Source organism: Bos mutus, unplaced genomic scaffold (genome assembly GCF_027580195.1).
Source record: "Bos mutus isolate GX-2022 unplaced genomic scaffold, NWIPB_WYAK_1.1 CTG2240, whole genome shotgun sequence".
Lineage (NCBI taxonomy): Eukaryota > Metazoa > Chordata > Mammalia > Artiodactyla > Bovidae > Bos > Bos mutus.
The window spans coordinates 1-6,065 of NW_027219700.1; the positions used below are offsets into that span (position 1 = coordinate 1).

The following is a 6,065-nucleotide window of genomic DNA, read 5'->3' on the forward strand; positions in this document are numbered from 1 at the left end:
TAGGGTGGATGTCAGTCTTAAAGAAGACCCAAGATCCAATCCCCAGAAGCACCCCTTTTCAGCCAGAAAGATTCCTCTCTTCTCTAGACTGACTTTAAAAAAAATCTATTTTTCTCATAATGTAAGATGGATATTAGATGCCACAGAATTAATAATTCATTTAGAGAAAAGAAATAGATGATTAAAAGCTGCATCACCTGAATCATAATCATGAACCAACACAGAGGCACCAAGCAAATCACATACCAGCCTGCATGTGGCTGAGACGTAACGCTGTTGAGGGGCTGTTTTCAGTGAAAGCCTTTGAACTGGAGCTGCTGCAGCCGTGGGATGAAAAAGCATTTGTGACTTTTGAGTGGCTATGTTTCTTTTATTATTTATTTGTTTATTTTATTTTTGCTTCAGCTGGGTCTTTGTTCCTGAACTTGGGCTCTCTCCAGTTGCAGTGAGTGGAGGTCACTCTTCACTGCAGTGCATGGGCTTCTCAGTGCGGTGGCTTCTCGTTGCAGAGCACAGGTTCCAGGCGCACGGGCTTCAGTAGTGGCAGCACACGGGCTCAGGAGTTGTGGCACGCAGCCTCTAGGGCTACATTTCTGATATAAGGAAATAAGAATGTATGGTCTGGTGAGCTTGTCCTCATTTTGACTATAGGGTGGATATTTAAAAGCAAGATTATTTTAGCACACATTATTGATTACTGTTAGACACATAAAGCTGGACAAATTTTGTCCACCAGAAACTTGCTATGATTGCATTAAACAGACAAAGGACCTTTATCCAGCATAAATTTCCCCAGAAACCCATGCCTTGGAGTGTAGGAAGAAAAGTTATGATGATTGAGAGTAAACAGTTTTATCTTTCTGTATGAAAGAAAAACTTGTGAGCTTATTTCACTGTAGATTTGGGCTGCAGATCCCTCCCCCCAAAAAGGAGCTATACAAAAATGGATGACTATTTGTTCTCAGAGGTCACTGTAATCATAATAAATTGTTTTGTCACAAAACGTATGTCTATCCTAGATGCATTGACTGAATATGCATGCAGCCCTGATGTAACTGTTGTTAATTTAATTACAGCATGGCAACCCACTCCAATATTCTTGCCTGGAGAATCCCATGGACAGAAGAGCCTGGTGGGCTACAGTCCATGGAGTCACAAAGAGTCAGATATGACCAAGTGACTTTCAAGTCTAAATAGGCAGGTTACAATCATCAACCACATCAACAAGCCATGGCATGACACAGGCAAACTGATATCAGCCAGTTACATTTCCTGTTCTGATGCAGAAGCATCTCACAGCTCAGTCACTGTGCATGTGCCCTGGCAGGCACAGGTCAGGCATCTCGACCGAATTTGAGAGAGACCACAGAGCATTTCACTCAGAGGAAGAACATCCAGCATGGGGCTCCCTGGCCTGCTCAGAGCTGTCATAGCCTCTGTCTGCCTTGGTAAGGCTGGTAAGGATGACCGCAAACAGACTCAGCTCTGCTCAGCTCCCATGTGTAGAGGTAGGGCAGGTTATTATTGTCTGTTGGGGTTTAGGAGAGTTGGTTAACTGGCAGAGGAATTAGAAAGAACTCTTAATCCTCTGTTTTTCCTTGAAGCCCTCTGAGTTCCACCAGGAGAATCAGCCTCTTCCTTTCTGTCTCTCTTTCTCTCTCATATATATATATATATATATATATATATATATATATAATTTTTTTTCTTCTCTCTAGGATCCATCATGGCCCAGAAAGTAACTCAAAATCAGTCAGAAATTTCTGTGCTGGAGAAGGAGGATGTAACCTTGAACTGTGCATATGAAGCTAATAGCTATACTTATTATTTATTCTGGTACAAGCAACCACCAAGTGGGGAAATTATTTTCCTTATTCATCAGGACTCTTACAATGAGCTGAATACAACAAAAGATCAGTATTTTTTGAACTTCCAGAAAGCAACGAGTTCCATCAGCCTCACCATCTCAGACTCACAGCTCGAGGACTCAGCCGTGTATTTCTGTGCTCTGAGAGACCACAGTGATGCCGCTGCCTGAGGGAGCCCCACAGAAACCTCAGATGTCAACATGTGGAGTCCCCCAGCTATGAACACCTTAGTGAGATTCTTGGTAAGGTCAGGAAAAGGTAGGGGGTTAGAAGTGAAAACCTCACTGTAAGGAAAATGCTATCTTTGGCTCAGAGTGCATATCTCAAAGTGTCATTCATCAAAAATACCTTTATCTTCAATTCTTTATCTTGTAGAAGATCGTTTGCCAAAGTTTTTTTTTTTTTAAAAAAACTTTTAAATAGTGATTTTATTAAAGTATGAAATTTGGCTTTAAAAAATTCAATAGTATTTGACTAAATCTGCACCTGAGTTGTCAGAGTTTTAGGTTCACTGCACAAATATTTATGCATTGCTAAGTCTGGCCATCATTGTGGATCTGAAATATCTCTGAAAGGACACTTCTTGGACCCTCCCTGTGCCCTGCCTCACCTGTGCCGTGAATGACTTGGAATGATGTGCATAGAGTAACTGTTACCACAAATCTTCACCCCAAGGAGAAATGAAACCCTACAGTTTGCTCAGAACTAACCTCATCACCTGGTCACATTCCCTATGTGTGATTACAAAGTTATGTATGTTTAACGTAGAAAATAGAATATGCAAAGAAGGAATGCTAAAAACAAAATAACTCACCAATTTTACTAGTCAAAAAAAAACTCTATTAGAGATTCATACCTTATAGGATATTTCTAGTCTGAATTTTTACCTGACAGTATATTGTGAAATAATTATTTCACAACATTATTTACAGGTCAACATCACACATTCTAATGGTGATATTCCAATGTGTGATTTTATCATACTTTTGGGCTAATTCCATTTTACTAGCTTTTAAGATTGTTTTACTCACTGTAGTAAACAATACTGGAATAAACACAAAGGTATTTGGTGGTTTTCTTGACGACTCCTAGGAGTTTAATAGGAGTTTACCATTAAATCTTTCTGATGTGGCTCCCTGCTCATTTCTGTGACCCTGGAGAATAGAGCATTTTCACTCTGCAATTACTAAACAGTCATATTTTCCTTGTTTCACAAAATTCTTTTATACGAAGGCTTTGCTTTATACTTTAGTCCCAATTAACTCCAGATGGCTTCAATTTTGGATGTCTGCACCACGGATGTGCAGAGTAGCTGTCATACAACATCCTAAAGAGTTCAGTCTCTGCACTATTGCTGTGATATTAGGTGGGAATTAACCTAGTGGGTTTGCTTTTGTCTGGAATTCCAAAAAGGAAGATACTCTTCCTTGTGTGTGTGTGTGTGTGTGTGTGTGTGTGTGTGTGTGTGTGTGTGTGTGTGTGTGTGTGTGTGTGTGTGTGTGTGTGTGTGTGTGTGTGTGTGTGTGTGTGTGTGTGTGTGTGTGTGTGTGTGTGTGTGTGTGTGTGTGTGTGTGTGTGTGTGTGTGTGTGTGTGTGTGTGTGTGTGTGTGTGTGTGTGTGTGTGTGTGTGTGTGTGTGTGTGTGTGTGTGTGTGTGTGTGTGTGTGTGTGTGTGTGTGTGTGTGTGTGTGTGTGTGTGTGTGTGTGTGTGTGTGTGTGTGTGTGTGTGTGTGTGTGTGTGTGTGTGTGTGTGTGTGTGTGTGTGTGTGTGTGTGTGTGTGTGTGTGTGTGTGTGTGTGTGTGTGTGTGTGTGTGTGTGTGTGTGTGTGTGTGTGTGTGTGTGTGTGTGTGTGTGTGTGTGTGTGTGTGTGTGTGTGTGTGTGTGTGTGTGTGTGTGTGTGTGTGTGTGTGTGTGTGTGTGTGTGTGTGTGTGTGTGTGTGTGTGTGTGTGTGTGTGTGTGTGTGTGTGTGTGTGTGTGTGTGTGTGTGTGTGTGTGTGTGTGTGTGTGTGTGTGTGTGTGTGTGTGTGTGTGTGTGTGTGTGTGTGTGTGTGTGTGTGTGTGTGTGTGTGTGTGTGTGTGTGTGTGTGTGTGTGTGTGTGTGTGTGTGTGTGTGTGTGTGTGTGTGTGTGTGTGTGTGTGTGTGTGTGTGTGTGTGTGTGTGTGTGTGTGTGTGTGTGTGTGTGTGTGTGTGTGTGTGTGTGTGTGTGTGTGTGTGTGTGTGTGTGTGTGTGTGTGTGTGTGTGTGTGTGTGTGTGTGTGTGTGTGTGTGTGTGTGTGTGTGTGTGTGTGTGTGTGTGTGTGTGTGTGTGTGTGTGTGTGTGTGTGTGTGTGTGTGTGTGTGTGTGTGTGTGTGTGTGTGTGTGTGTGTGTGTGTGTGTGTGTGTGTGTGTGTGTGTGTGTGTGTGTGTGTGTGTGTGTGTGTGTGTGTGTGTGTGTGTGTGTGTGTGTGTGTGTGTGTGTGTGTGTGTGTGTGTGTGTGTGTGTGTGTGTGTGTGTGTGTGTGTGTGTGTGTGTGTGTGTGTGTGTGTGTGTGTGTGTGTGTGTGTGTGTGTGTGTGTGTGTGTGTGTGTGTGTGTGTGTGTGTGTGTGTGTGTGTGTGTGTGTGTGTGTGTGTGTGTGTGTGTGTGTGTGTGTGTGTGTGTGTGTGTGTGTGTGTGTGTGTGTGTGTGTGTGTGTGTGTGTGTGTGTGTGTGTGTGTGTGTGTGTGTGTGTGTGTGTGTGTGTGTGTGTGTGTGTGTGTGTGTGTGTGTGTGTGTGTGTGTGTGTGTGTGTGTGTGTGTGTGTGTGTGTGTGTGTGTGTGTGTGTGTGTGTGTGTGTGTGTGTGTGTGTGTGTGTGTGTGTGTGTGTGTGTGTGTGTGTGTGTGTGTGTGTGTGTGTGTGTGTGTGTGTGTGTGTGTGTGTGTGTGTGTGTGTGTGTGTGTGTGTGTGTGTGTGTGTGTGTGTGTGTGTGTGTGTGTGTGTGTGTGTGTGTGTGTGTGTGTGTGTGTGTGTGTGTGTGTGTGTGTGTGTGTGTGTGTGTGTGTGTGTGTGTGTGTGTGTGTGTGTGTGTGTGTGTGTGTGTGTGTGTGTGTGTGTGTGTGTGTGTGTGTGTGTGTGTGTGTGTGTGTGTGTGTGTGTGTGTGTGTGTGTGTGTGTGTGTGTGTGTGTGTGTGTGTGTGTGTGTGTGTGTGTGTGTGTGTGTGTGTGTGTGTGTGTGTGTGTGTGTGTGTGTGTGTGTGTGTGTGTGTGTGTGTGTGTGTGTGTGTGTGTGTGTGTGTGTGTGTGTGTGTGTGTGTGTGTGTGTGTGTGTGTGTGTGTGTGTGTGTGTGTGTGTGTGTGTGTGTGTGTGTGTGTGTGTGTGTGTGTGTGTGTGTGTGTGTGTGTGTGTGTGTGTGTGTGTGTGTGTGTGTGTGTGTGTGTGTGTGTGTGTGTGTGTGTGTGTGTGTGTGTGTGTGTGTGTGTGTGTGTGTGTGTGTGTGTGTGTGTGTGTGTGTGTGTGTGTGTGTGTGTGTGTGTGTGTGTGTGTGTGTGTGTGTGTGTGTGTGTGTGTGTGTGTGTGTGTGTGTGTGTGTGTGTGTGTGTGTGTGTGTGTGTGTGTGTGTGTGTGTGTGTGTGTGTGTGTGTGTGTGTGTGTGTGTGTGTGTGTGTGTGTGTGTGTGTGTGTGTGTGTGTGTGTGTGTGTGTGTGTGTGTGTGTGTGTGTGTGTGTGTGTGTGTGTGTGTGTGTGTGTGTGTGTGTGTGTGTGTGTGTGTGTGTGTGTGTGTGTGTGTGTGTGTGTGTGTGTGTGTGTGTGTGTGTGTGTGTGTGTGTGTGTGTGTGTGTGTGTGTGTGTGTGTGTGTGTGTGTGTGTGTGTGTGTGTGTGTGTGTGTGTGTGTGTGTGTGTGTGTGTGTGTGTGTGTGTGTGTGTGTGTGTGTGTGTGTGTGTGTGTGTGTGTGTGTGTGTGTGTGTGTGTGTGTGTGTGTGTGTGTGTGTGTGTGTGTGTGTGTGTGTGTGTGTGTGTGTGTGTGTGTGTGTGTGTGTGTGTGTGTGTGTGTGTGTGTGTGTGTGTGTGTGTGTGTGTGTGTGTGTGTGTGTGTGTGTGTGTGTGTGTGTGTGTGTGTGTGTGTGTGTGTGTGTGTGTGTGTGTGTGTGTGTGTGTGTGTGTGTGTGTGTGTGTGTGTGTGTGTGTGTGTGTGTGTGTGTGTGTGTGTGTGTGTGTGTGTGTGTGTGTGTTT

The 6,065-nt window shown here is 44.5% G+C and overlaps 1 long non-coding RNA gene across 1 annotated transcript; it reads left to right on the plus strand.

Annotated features, from left to right (window-relative positions):
* The first annotated feature begins 1,151 nt into the window (after positions 1 to 1,151).
* Positions 1,152 to 2,270, plus strand: LOC138986873 (uncharacterized). The gene is made up of 2 exons (XR_011463473.1): positions 1,152 to 1,448; positions 1,719 to 2,270. It is a non-coding gene; the product is annotated as an uncharacterized lncRNA (long non-coding RNA).
* Positions 2,271 to 6,065: the final 3,795 nt, after the last annotated feature.